Consider the following 15,000-nt stretch of genomic DNA (forward strand, 5'->3'; position numbering starts at 1 on the left):
CGAACCAACGAATGTATATATGTATGTATGTTCGGTCAGTTAGAAATAGCAGCCAATAGCAGTTTTTCATCGTAGGTCTGCTCGATCAAAGGATGACCCGGGACAGCAGCAGCAGCAAAGCAACAGCATCATAATCATCACCATCATTATCCTCATCATCATCATCATCATCATTGCTGTTGTCGTCGTTGTCGTCGTCATCGTCGTCATCATCAACATCATCATCAACAGCAACAGCAACAACAACAACAGCAACAGCAGCAGCAGTGTTCTTCACACAAAAATGGCGGAGATAAGGGTTGTGATAGGCGGGCGGTGGTGTATACGACATGAGGTGATGTGTTAGCAAGAGTTACAGCGATGGCAGTGGAAGGGTGGTGGTGGCCGTTAGTAGAGCGACGAGGGTTATCTTAAGAGTGGATTATCTAAAGATCTTAAATTAATAACACCATCAAAAGACAGCTTGGTTCTCCCCCCTCCCCCACCACCACCACAGCTCCGTTAGCAAACCTCTACACTACATCACTTCAAGATATATTACGTAGTAGACAGGATTGCAATCATGTGCGCGTGTGTGTGTGTGTGTGTGTGTGTGTGTGTGTGTGTGTGTGTGTGTGTGTGTGTGTGTGTGTGTGTATATATATATATATGTAAACGTGGTAAGTAGCTTACTTCCCAACCTCATGGTTCCCGGTTCAGTCCCACTGCGTGGCACCTTGGGTAAAAGTGTCTTCAACTATAGCCTCGGGCCGACCAAAGCCTTGTGAGTGGATTTGGTAGACGAAAACTGAAAGAAGCCCGTCGTATATATGTATATATATATATATATATATATATATATATATATATATATAGTTCAAACTTACTGTGTAAAGGTAACGCGTGCGTTCTGTCGTGTGATACAAACAATATATGAGTATATGCATATATATGTACATGTACGTACATACCTTCATCTACATGTACATATAGATACATAACTGGGTACATGACGTAGCGAAAGAACATGGACAAAACGATAAACAAGGTACAACAAACAAGCAGGCCACATAGTGAACATATCCTTCATCAGCTGCCACCATTAAAACACCGGCGTTTCGAAGAGGTAGGGCAGTACGCATCGTTAAAATGGCTCTTCCCACGAACACAAATTAAAAGAAGTACGTGCGAAGCTCGAGGAGTCCAAGAATGAAGAGAAATAGCAACCGGACACACGTGACCAGCACCGGGTAGGGAGAAAGAGTAGCAGAGGGAGAAGAAGGGGAGGAAGTAGAATAAAAGTGAGCAACGAGAGGTAGAGAGGGAGAGAGATAGTAGTAGTGACAGTGAGAGGCGAAGGACGAGCAATGAGAGATAGAGATAGAGAGAGAGAGAGAGAGAGAGAGAGAGAGAGAGAGAGATAGTAGTGACAGGGAGAGGCGAAGAACAGTAGAGGGAAGAACGAGAGGGGGAGATAGATATAGAGATAGAGAGAGTCGCGTTAGAAAAATAGTTCAAACTTACTGTGTAAAGGTAACGCGTGCGTTCTGTCGTGTGATACAAACAATATATGAACATATGTATATATATATGTACATGTATGTACATACCTTCATCTACATGTACATATAGATACATATCTGGGTACATGACGTGGCGAAAGAACATGGACAAAATGATAAACAAGGTACAACAAACAAGCAGGCCACACACACACATATGAATCACGTCATAACCTTATCCATCTATTGTTTTCATACTCGGTCATAATGTCTTACGTTAAAGATGATTCCTATGCATTCCCTGAAGAGAAGGTTACAATTTTAATATCACAGATCCCTATGGATCACATAGGTTGTAATCCTTTGAAACATATGTAGGAATAAAGTATGCAATTATAACATGCGTTTTCTCCATTCCTTAAATTTTTAAATATACTCAAATACCCAAAATTTCAAGGAGTTCCTGCCTTAAAAACAGGAACTACACCACAGTTATTTCGTGTTCTTTGCTACATTGGTTTCTATTAACCCATTTATTCTATCCGAAGAATTTTTATTCATTAAGATAGAAGAAATACATATAATTATATATATATATATATATATATATATATATATATATATATATATATATATATATATATATATATATATATATTTGTGTGTGTGTGTGTGTGTGTCTTCGTTTGTCCTCCCACCATCGCTTGACAACCGATGGTGGTAGGTTTACGTTCCCGTAACCTAGCGGAGAGGCAAAGAGACCGACAGAACAAGTACTAGGCTTACAAAGAATAAGTTCTGGGGTCGATTTGTTCGACTAAAGGCGGTGCTCCGGCATGACCGCAGTCAAATGACTGAAACAAATAAAAGAATAAAAGATATTTATATGTATGTATGTATACATATATATATATATATATATATATATATATGTACATAAATATATATACATATAATATATAAATATATATAATACATGTCGCGGAACAGTACATTATAAATATATTATTTTCTACTCTATGCCCAAAATTTTTTGGGAGGGGGCCAGTCGATTAGATCGACGCCAATCCTCAACTGGTACTTAATTTATCGACCCGAAAGGAAAAAAGGCAAAGTCGACTTTGTTAGAATTTGAACTCAGAACGTAAAGACAGACGAAATACGCTAAGCATTTCACCCAGCTTGCAGCCATGCTTTCTAAATGCATTACATATATAATGTACTGTTCCATGATAGAAAGATCAACAAAAGAAGTACTTCGTATATTGTATATGTATTTACACACACACACACACACACACACACACACACACATGTGCACATGTTTGTGTATGCACGTTGTTTACATGGTGCCTGTGTGTATGTGTGTGTTTCTTCGCGTTTGCGTATATGTACATTCGTGCGCGTGCGTGTTTGCGAACTGGCTTTTCTTGCAGTAAGTTATCCGGGTCGTCTCGCAATGACCCGTTTAGCTGCACACGCTACACCACTCTCTCTCTCTCTCTCTCTCTCTCTCACGCACACACATACACAAACACACACACACACACACACACACACACACACACACACACACACATACACTATGTCATGCTGTATTTGTCGACTTTTATCTAGCAAAACATTCAGTCACTTCTTGCTTTAAGACGAACAATCTTCTGTCAGACGGCAGACATACGAAATTGGCATTTTAGATGCGCGCGTGCACGCACACACAGAGACACAGACAGACAGACAGACATACAGACATGCGCGCACGCGCACAAAGATATGCAGACATACGCAATCAAACACAAACTAGAAGACACATACACAAACGAGCAAACACAATCAGGCAAACTCGCAATCCGGCTTTCATACACACACAGACACACACACACACACACACATCTGCAAATACCTATATAAACATACACATACGTATAATGAGATACATACGAACACTCCCAGACACACACAAAGACACACTGACATACGCCAGTACACAAACAGCTACGCAAGCAGAAACAAACACATATGTAAGCGCACAAACATGCACACATACTTTAGTATGCATACGCACATATGTACACATAACCATATTCGTATATGCCAACGATCGGTAGCCTCTACGTTTTCGATCGACTTGATAGAAATACCAACCAAATTTCCCTGAAAGTAGCAATCTACCTCTTTAAATAAGGCAAGAAATCACATGAGATGTAATTTGAAATGTAAGAACATTTTTATTGTAAAACAGTTGTCTTGGACATCTTCCAGTACCACACCATCTATGACGCCGACGATATACATTTCTTTTACTTCAACATAAATCTATAGATGCAATACTTGGATAAATCGTCAGTACTGTATCCAGGAGTCACTGGTAGTTTCGGGTCATACAATATACACCCTCGTCTAGGTGACTCATCCTAGGTTTGTCAAGCCTTGACCGGTGTTCAAGCAACATTTTACTGACCCCACCATCATCTCTTTTGAACCCAAACCATCTACACAGACGCTTTCGCAGTAACAACTACGTTGTTCTTGATGCAACAGCGATAATGTTTTTCTCCTTGATGCAGCATCTACGATGTTCTTCTGTTCATTCCTTCATTGAATGAGCTGAATTCTATAAACAAGAGCCCCAATTCTTGTTTAGATTCATTGATCCGGGTGTAGCTTTAGCTAAATAGACACAACCAGGTCGAAATACATCGGTGTTACGAAATCTCCTTATTTCATTTGGGTCGAGTGTGTTTTGAACACATATTTTCCAAAAAGAGAAGTTGTTTACTGTAGACGAATGCAACAGCGGTTAACACATTAACGTTCAAATCTGCCGGAAGATACTAAGAATGAATATTTTGCCATTGTTTTGATTTTCATCCTTTTTCATGCATATGATTATTTACCATTACAGATTCATCGATATATTTACTTCGGCTCAGTCTTCGTGTTGAATTTGAAGAGAAACTGTTAGGAAATGTGCGTGAATGTTTATATGTAACGGTGTGCTTATGTGTATGCATGTATGTTTGTATGCATGTATGTATGTATGTATGTATGTATGTATGTATGTATGTATCTGTCTGCTTGTCTATCTATCTATCTATCTATCTATCTATCTATCTATCTATCTATCTGTCCGTCTGTCTTCTGTCTGTCTGTCTTCTGTCTGTCTGTCTTCTGTCTGTCTTCTGTCTGTCTTCTGTCTGTCTGTCTTCTGTCTGTCTGTCTTCTGTCTGTCTGTCTTCTGTCTGTCTGTCTTCTGTCTGTATGTCTTCTGTCTATCTGTCTTCTGTCTGTCTGTCTTATGTCTGTCTGTCTTCTGTCTGTCTGTCTTCTGTCTATCTGATCCAATGTAAAATTTTTTCCTATTCAAGCGCAATAAGAAATGTGTTTTATATATTGTATTTCTTCGATCGTTTATGATTAAATGACTGGTGGTAGGGGGGGGGGGGAGTATGTGATATGCATTACATAATACGCCTGACTAAATCGTCGTTACCATCTATATCTTTTGACATAATGTTTGGTTGGTCACCTGCACGTTGTTGCAACAATTGTAAACCATGGTATAAATGTAATGCCACATGCTCTAATTGTTGGAGGCTTCCTGACGTTTGGAACTCTAGACGTTAGTCTGCCTAACCTATAGATTAAATCAGGCACTGGCCATAACGTTTAACTATTTCTACTAATTCCAAAAATGTCTCTTGGACTATTTATGTAATATATTGTATATAATATATATGTATAATTACTCGAATGGAAATTGCACTGAGAGAGAAGAGAGAAAGCGGATAGGTGGAAGCTACATTAACAAAAATACAGAGAAATAAGAAGGGTGGGATAGTTTTACAGAGAGAAAGTGAATGAAAGAAAGAAAGAGATAGAGACAGAGAAGGAGAGAGTGAGAGAGAGGTGAGAAAGATTGGAGAAAGAAAAGAAAAAAGAAAAATGTGAGAGAGAACAGGAAGGTCTGCTTCTGTCTAGACTTTAGAATACTTTTTCTCTGTCAGCCAGTATAGGTTTTATGAAGAACTTTTCTGTTTTGGCGTCAGAACACACGTTGTTTTCTTGTTATCGTGTTCCAGTAGAGAGGACACTATCATACGTTTAATCTTGAACCAACTTGGGTACAGAAGCTGCGTCAAATATATACATATACTTTTCAGTTATGTATATCATATATACACATATTTTTATCTATCTATCTATCTATCTATCTATCTATCTATCTATCTATCTATCTATCTAGTTCAAATTTATAGAAAAACAAAGACAGGTGTAAGAACAACAAGCAAGTGTATTAGTTTCAAGCTGGGGCAAAATGGAAAAGTCCTTTACGTTTCAAGCCTACGCTCTTCGACAGAAAGGAATGAGAGATAAATAGAGAAAAAATGGAGAGAGAATGAAAAAAAAAAAACGTGTTGAATTCAGTGGTCCAACATGGCGAATACCTATCTGTCTGTCTGTCTGCCTACCTCTATCTTTCATCTTTTACTTATTTAGTCGTTGGACTGCGGCCATGCTAAGGCACTGCCTTGATGGGATTGGTCGAACAAATCGACCCCTGGTACTGATTCTCTCGGTCTCCTTTTACCGAACTTCTAAGTCATGGGGACATAAACAAACCATCACCAGGTAAAAGATAAATATATCTGGTAATTCTCTCATTGACCCATGTAAAAAGTACATAATCATTAGATTGAAGAGAAAGTCCTGTCACATTTCAAGAGGGGAAAGAAACGAATGCATCCTTGATCTTAACTGATATATTTAATGAAGATAATATTTCCCTTCATTATTGATAACATAATCCCATCTATTTGCAAATTGTTGACTTGCACAATCTGTGGCATTGCATTATGTTGTAAGAACAATTCCCCTTTACGACTGGCAAATGATGGGCGCTCTTCCGCAATTTCTTTTGTGCAATTGACGACAATATTTCTCCACATTAACTCTTTCGATTTGGTTTAACGCTTCGTGACAGATAACACTCTTCGTATCTCATCAAACACAGAGCATAACATTTTCAGGTGTAGTCCTGGTTTTGGAGATGGACAGTCTTACTTCATTAGGTACAAAGTGTCATTTTCGATGGATATGATTATAAAGCATCCCACTCTTCATTACTTGTGATGACTCTGCCCAGTAAAGGTTAGGTGACAAGTCTACTCTTTAGTGACGAGAAGAGAGCTACTATTTAATTAAAAACCAATCAGTTGATGAGGGACTCACTAACCAAGTTTAAACACTTTTCCTAGTTCATAAAGGTGTTTTATGATCGAAGTATGTCTTGAATTAAACCATTTTGCTAATTTTCGTGCCGTTTGCTCTGAATTTTTCTAAAACACGGTTTTCAGAAGCACAATAGCGATAGAACTTAATCGTCCAGATCGAGGGGAATCTGAGAGAAAAACAAGTCCCGAGTGAAATTGGCCAAGCCATCGTTCCATAGACTGGATGAATAATTTTTTTGGCGCTTCCATTGCTGATGAACCCTTTTTGAATTCCCACAGCATACAGTGTCTGGTATGGGTCTGATTTAAACTAATTTTGAAAGTCATGTATAAAGAAGGAACAACATTACAATTCTTTTGATCTGAAATCAAAGGCAACTCTTTTCTCGTTATAAGATTGGTGCTAGTTCTCATGTGAAGCTGCGTGACCTTCATGGTTATGGTGTTGGGTTCACGATCACGCGGACGTGGGTTTGATTCCTGTGCCAGGTGGAACCTCTGTGTCTTTGAGTAAAGTGCATCATTTCATTCGCTCCTGACTTATTGAAAATGCATACCAGCTGACCACTGGTGTAGTTCTCTCTACCTCTAGCTGTCACATCCCCTGTCTTTCGTTGGGTCTATGACCATGTTGGTGTCTATGTCTCCTCACGACTACACAGGCACTTCAACCAATTAATGAAAGTGTGGTACAAGCTACAAGGTCGTACCCGCTTGCGAGTGACGGTTAAGCATTTTTTTTAAACATACGAATATATGTGCACGTGTTGTTCATCTGTGTACTTGTGTCTGTATGTATTGGGAGAAGTTGGGTGGATGAGTGAACGTGCGTGTGTAAACATAAATAATACAAGAGGGTCACATGGAGAATTATCTGTGCAATGGCAACCTTTAATGTTAGGTTATCCATGCTTTATCTCAGAATGCACATTTATAAACTCTCAGAGATTCATGCCGAAATGAACTTAATATTTTCAAGTTCATATATACTGTAATAAAATATTCAGTATTATCGACAAAACTTTCTTCATTAAAATTTAATTTTGTGCACATAGGCACGTAGGGATTCGAGAGAAAACAGCCTATCAGTTTTCAAAAAATTGATTAAAATTAACCCTTAACCTTTCCGTTATCGTTAAAATACACTGTCTTTGTTTCAATTAATTTTGAAAATAACGAAGAATTTAGTAAAATAGCTGTTTATTATTAAGCTGATGTTTGGGACAGAAATTAACATGAAATTTTAACGGAAGGTTTTTAGCGCCCTTGTTTCAATTAACTTTGAAATTAATGAAGTATGTACTAAATAACTTTGTTATTATTAATCTGCTATTTTAAATAGCTACGATTCGTCCAATTTACACGCGAGCGTTGAGAATAGGGAGGAAAACATTGGATAATGTAGTACTAGATATGCAAAATCCGAGAGGAGTTGTGATAGTCATGGTTGGAATACCTTTGAGCATACGTTTGCTCATCTAAGCTTGACTTAGGGCTAAAAATTAACAACAGGAAGGAAAGTTATCCGCTAAACCTAGGTTTTATCATATATTTATTAATCGAAATACACAAGAGTCAATTACAAAAACTCCTTTCCTATGAAACTCAGATACTACAAAACGCCTGGTAAAAGCAGTGTTTAAAGTGAGTAGTTCCATAGAAACATCGACTCCCTTAACCCGAAGGAATAGCAATAATCTTCCATTCAGAAGACAAATCAAACTATCTTGTCCATTCTTTGAAAAGTATCTGACAAAAAAAAAAAAAAAAAAAAAAAAATTTCGTCGGGTTCACAGGAAATATGTTTAAGAAGAAACACTGCATACTCTATAAGAAATAAACCGAACAAAATCCCACCTCATTATTCTAGTACAATTGAAGGCAGCAGAATCGTTAACACGCCAAGGCGAAATGCTTGGCGGTATTTCGTCCGTCTTCACGTTTTGATTTCAAATTCTGCCTTGGTCGATTTTGCTTTTTATCCTTTCGGAGTTGATAAAATATGTACCAGCTGAGTACTGAGGTCGACGCAATCGATTATCTCCCTTCCCCAAATTTCAGGCCTTGTACTATAGTAAAAAGAATTACTCTAGCACAACTGGAAAATGAAATTAGTAACATACCAAGGTGTTCAATAATTAAAATTCATGTTACTTTTGCTTGCAGCGTTTCAGCTGCTTTTTTGTACAATACGCCTTTTATTTTCAGTAAGATGAATCTGTTTACATGGAAGTGATTATACAATATATATATATATATATATATATATATATATATATATATATATATATATTCTTTTATTCTTTTATTAGTTTCACTCATTTGAGCGCGGTCATAATGATGATGATGATAATAACAATAATAATAATAATAATAATAATAATAATAATAATAATAATAATAATAATAATAATAATAATAATAATAATAATAATGATATGTAACAACAAAAGAATGAGACCGCGATATTATAGAAATAGAGAGTTATTTATATATGTTATAAATTAGAACAAACAGTAAAAGGTTGTCATTAAAAGTACTCGGAGTTTCAAATGCCGATTAATAACCATTAATAGCTGACGAGAATGCATCGTAGCTCTTCGCTCCGGCATTCGAAACTCCGAGTACTACTGTTTTTTCTAATCTATAACACCTATCACACACACACACGTACACACACATTATTACATATCTTATTAAGTATACGCACATACATGTATATATACATTATGTATGCGTGTGTGCATGCGTGCATGTGTGTGTGTGTATTGATTTGTGTACTAAGGCTACCATTAGTTTCATCCAAAATGGAGGCGAGAACCGATGTTCTCGATTATAGGATAAGTAATTTTTGAGGTATTGCTTGACATGAAACTCTTGACATGAGACTTAAGACATAAATAAAGAATCTTTATCCACCAATGTGCTGTTGAGCACTCATTCTTATTGCCCAATATTTATGTATATGTGTATACACATACATACACACACACAGATGGAGGCGCAAGCGCGGCTGTATGGTAAGAAGTTCGCTTCCTAGCCATATGGTTCAGGGTTCAGTCACACCGTGTGGCATCTTGGGCAAGTGTTTTCTTCTATAGCCTCGGATTGATCAAATCCTTGTGAGTGGATTTGGTAGATATTAACTGAAAGAAGCCCATCGTATATATAAATATATATTCTTTTATACGTTTCAACGCAATGACTGTGGCCTTGCTGGAATATAAATATATATATATATGTGTGTGTGTGTGTGTGTGTGTGTGTGTGTGCGTGCGTGCGTGCGCGCGTGTGTGCGTTTGTGTCTGTTTGTCCCCCATCACTGCTTGACTACCGGTGTTGGTGTGCTTACGTCCCCGTAACCTAGCGGTTCAGCAAAAGAGACCGATAGAATAAGTATCAGGTTTTTAAAAAATAAGTTCTGGGGTCACTTCATTCGATTAAAATCTGAGGAGGTGGTGCTCCATCATGTCCGCAGTCTAATGAGTGAAACAAGTAAGAGAAGATAAATATATTAATAAATTACGTTTACGGAGCCTGATAAATAGAAGCACAATGAGAAGGGGGGAAAGGCACAGGCAGTATAATACACAAACCCACATATACACACACACGGCACACATAAATATACTAAAGACAGAACGAGAAAGAAGAAAAATAAATAAATAAACAATGCAGTAAGCAAACCCCTGTACACGCACACAAAATACACACTAACCACAGACACACACGCGCACACACACACACACATACACACACACACACTCTCTCTCTCAGACACACGCGCATGTATACACAGATACAGACACAAACGCATATACAGGTAAAGATACATACCACAGAAAGACAAACTGAATTAAGCAGAACAAAAAGAGATACATAGGACAGACAATCGTTAAAGAGATCCCAGGATGTGTGACGAAACAACTTTGACAAAGAAACTGATATGATAATAAAACTGAATGAAAACCAATTATATAGTGCGTGAGTTGAATTGACAAATATATATATTATAGTCATTTTATTCTCGTATTGTAATAACCTTAACGTGTATCAATGAAACAATACTGAAAGACACCGTAACATCTATGTCTCCCACGTAATTCGGTATAACATTAAAAGATGATTGAAACCTAGCAGCTGAACCATAAAATGAAAGTCATTGCCTCAATGTGAAAACTATAACATCATGACCTATTTCCAACGACGACCTAAATACAACTACCTACGTATTGAGTAAATATCATTTAGTTTTGTGGAACATATCATCCACATTACAGGAGGCCTGAATTACATAAAGAACAGAATGTGGAAGAAACAGAATGTGCACCATTCAAGTAACCGAAATCACGTGATGTATGTGACCAATGGGACATAAGATACCAGCTACTTTCTGTACATTATCATATCCAGAATGTCTACAGACGTGAATTTATAAGATTTAAAAAAAAAAAAAGAAGTTATATATGGCCGAAGTTCAGTGACCGAAACATGTAAACTTTACATGTTTCATTCACTGAACTTCGGCCATGCTGGGGCACCATCTTGAAAGGTTTAGTTGAACAAATCGACCACGGTGCTTAGTTTATTCTTCTCTCGAGTCTGGTACTTATTCAATGGGTCTCGTTTGCCAAACCTCAAGATAACGGATACGTAACCAAGCCAACACTGGTTGTGAAGCAATGGGGGACAGACACAAATACAAAGATATACACACACATACACACACACACACACACACACGCGCACACACACACACACACACACACACACGCACACACACACACGCACACACACACACACACACACACTCACATACAGGGTGTGATGGACAAACTATCATCTAAATACGCAAAAATGAAAATAACACTGATATATTTACCAAAATTATGTAAAAATATCTTGAAACACTAAAGAGTAAATTTATTCAATAAAATCATCATTGACTTCAACCACGGCCTCCAGACGACTTCGGAATCTCCTGTAACTCTTTTGGACGGTCTCCTTGTTTAAGCTGGTGAATGCTACCATAATTCTTGCTTTCAGTACAACTTTGGTGTTACAAGGTGTTTTGTTGGTCTCTCGCTCAACTGCGCCCCACACATAATAATCAAGAGGTTTTTAGTCAGATGTTTGGGGTGATGTGGTCGCAGAAATTGTCTGACAGCCATGACTTTGATATATCTTCCACATCATGTTATATGTGTATCTGCCAATTACATCAATGTAGTCGAGTGGTCTTCATTATCTATTAGATCGCTGAAGTCTCCAAAATATATCTGATATAGCCGAGTTGGTCATCACGATAACAGTAGCCAGTAAAGCTTACCTTGCGTTGAGCAACAAAATAGAGATGGGTGGGATGTGTTCATAAATCTCTTTTGTCTTGTGTTCATAAAGACCCCTTCGGTTATGAATGTTCATGAGATTGCACCTAGAAAGTTACTTTTCGAAACACAAGTTCGGGCAAGTTTGTTTATGGAAGACCAGCAGTCGCCCACGCATACCAGCCTCCCATCTCCAGGCCATCGAAGCCGATACATCTTGGCACCAGTGACACAGCAACTCATTTCTACAGCTGAGTGAACTGGAGCAACGTGAAATAAAGTGTCTTGCTTAAGAGCACAAATCACAGCTCGGTCCTGGAATCGAACTCATTATTTCATGATTGTGAGCCTGACGCTCTAACCAGTGAGCTATGCACCTTCATGCGCTCATACCATGAGAAATTTAACCCCCATCTTGTTTCGAATTCCGACCCAGGCGGTGCGTTGTGTTCTTGAGCAAAGCACTTCATTTTACGCTGCTCCGATTCACTTTATCTCCTTCCTACTAATAATAGTAAGTAATATGTTGATGATGGCAGTGGTGATGTTGGAGTTTACGTGATGGTGGTGGTGGTTGTGGTGACGGTGGTGGTGGTGCTCATGGTGGAGGTGGTGGTGGTGGAGGTGGTGGTGGTGGTGGTGATGAATGTGGTAGTGGTGATAGTGATGGTGATGACGGTAATAATGCCGCTGTCGTTTTTATAGTGGTGCTAGTGATATTTGTGATGATGATGTTGATGATGACGATAATCATGATGACGACGACGATGATGATGATGATAGTGGAGGCGTTTGTCGTTTGATGACGATTTAGTTACAGCTTGTGCATCCTCTCCCCCACCACCATCCAGACGGTCTAAAAACCTAAAATAACAGGGGGCGCACTAAATGTTATTTATTAAGCGGTGAATTGGAATTGCACAAATATGGCAGTTTATTTTTAGAAATCTGGTCGGATGCGATAAGAAACGTCTCTAAGTGCACACGAACGGACGGTTGTGCTCCTAAAACACACACACATAGGACACATCTTCAGTAGAAAAATCCCCATCATCACCATAATCACCACCACAACCGCCACCAACACCATCTATACCATGAACACCACCACCATGAAGACCACCATCACCATCACTACTGCCACCACCACCACAATCACCACTACTACTACTACCACCATCACCACCGCGACCACCTCCACTATCACCATCACTACTACCACCACTTTCATTACCACCATCACTAGCACCATTACTACTACCAACACCTTCACCACCATGACCACAATCACCTCTATCATCATCACTATTACCATCACTAACACTATCATCACCACATTCACCATCGGTACCATCACCATCATCACCACTACCACCACCTCCACCACCACATTTGATCTCAATGAAATTATGTTTGTAAATTTTTGTGTCAGATATCTTCACGTCATTCCCGATTTTAATATTCCCTATTCTTTGACTTTATAAACATTGATAGGGTCACAATATGAATAAATAAATAGCTCTATTTTTTATTGCTTCTCAATGGCAGTGTTAATAAGTTCCATGCAGAATTAGAGTATAAAATCTGCGATTAAACTTTATTTTCCACTGAGGTCGATGTAATTGACTATCCCCTCCCCCTTCTTCCCACTTAAATTGCTGGCCTTGTGCCAAAAATTTGAAACAACTATTACGTCTACCTGTTATTTATTCTCCTAGAAATTGGGTGCGTTTTACAGAGGTGGTGAGATAGATGGCTGTTGTCAACAAAGATAATGAAAAACAGGCGAGAGATTGGTAAATATAATTTAATAATAATTTTTTGCCACTGCCCGATACCAACATACTGCACATTAATTAAAAAAAGTAGTAGTAGTAGTAGTAGTAGTTGTAGTAATGTTTTATCTTATTGCTGCACTATATTATTCGCAAGATAACGCATGTAAATTGTTCCCTCCGAAGAACGGCACCTACAAGAAAAGGCAAGAACATTGTTTTTTACATTCAAAGCTAAGAATTCCAAAGGTATTGAGGCACGTAATTCTGGAGTTAGTGCAGTAAGTGCCAGTCACCCCATCACACACACACACACACGCACGCACGCGCGCACACACACATACACATACACACGCGTGCACACACACACACAATCCTCCATTCAACTAGAAGTTTCAACTAACATAGACAATAGCTTCCTGACGCTAATTAAAAGCATCTCCCTTGAACTCATAAGTATGAACTATTCAATCCCTACAACGTTAAGGTCAGTAATTTCTGTTTAGACAACATCCTTTCAAACATCACACGTTACAATAGTCACAAAGCACTTTTACGCAATTCCCAATCTACAACCCAACCTGTAACTTTCAAAACCATACCAACTGCTTACTAGGAAGATCATGCTGCTCAAAGGCTGTAGTCTACAGAACCATCCTCACATCACCCAAGGGCATCACACAACACTACACAGGCATGACACCCCCACCGTTCTCACCCGTAATTCTCAATTACGAACTCCGTCTCTGCGAGAGACTGCGCATACTCCCTCAACCTGCTGTATACATAAACAGGAAGAATGAACTATCTTATAATTGTCATCAGAGGCATGTCCTGTTAATGAACTTTAAGCCACTGGCAGCTGATAATCCAAATATACCACCCTAAGCCAGGTTGTCCCATACACAGGGGCAAGATTTTAGTCCCTGCCGTTCGTAGAGACAACAGTCGCGCCCTTTTTGGTCAACTACCTCAACATAATCAAATTTGTTTACTCAACACAATCAAATTTGAAACCCAATATAATCAAATTTGGTTACTCTAACGTAAGACTGCTGTCACTAATGTGAACAAACGACGACTGAATGATGACTAAACTAGCATGCCATCCTACCATGTGCGGTAACCAATACAACGAAATGATGTCGTTGTTGGTGACTGTCTGCGGTTAACAACATGTTACTTG

At 38.5% G+C, this 15,000-nt stretch overlaps 1 long non-coding RNA gene across 1 annotated transcript in view; it reads left to right on the top strand.

Annotated features, from left to right (window-relative positions):
• LOC128247109 (uncharacterized) overlaps positions 1 to 15,000 on the top strand; it is a 111,166-nt gene that overhangs the window by 88,354 nt on the left and 7,812 nt on the right. Inside the window, exon 2 of the long non-coding RNA XR_008263531.2 lies at positions 13,758 to 13,835. This is a non-coding gene — a long non-coding RNA (uncharacterized LOC128247109). The remainder of the gene's footprint in view (positions 1 to 13,757; positions 13,836 to 15,000) is intronic.

This window comes from Octopus bimaculoides, chromosome 2 (genome assembly GCF_046866305.1).
Source record: "Octopus bimaculoides isolate indiv1 chromosome 2, ASM4686630v1, whole genome shotgun sequence".
In the NCBI taxonomy this organism is placed as follows: Eukaryota; Metazoa; Mollusca; class Cephalopoda; order Octopoda; family Octopodidae; genus Octopus; species Octopus bimaculoides.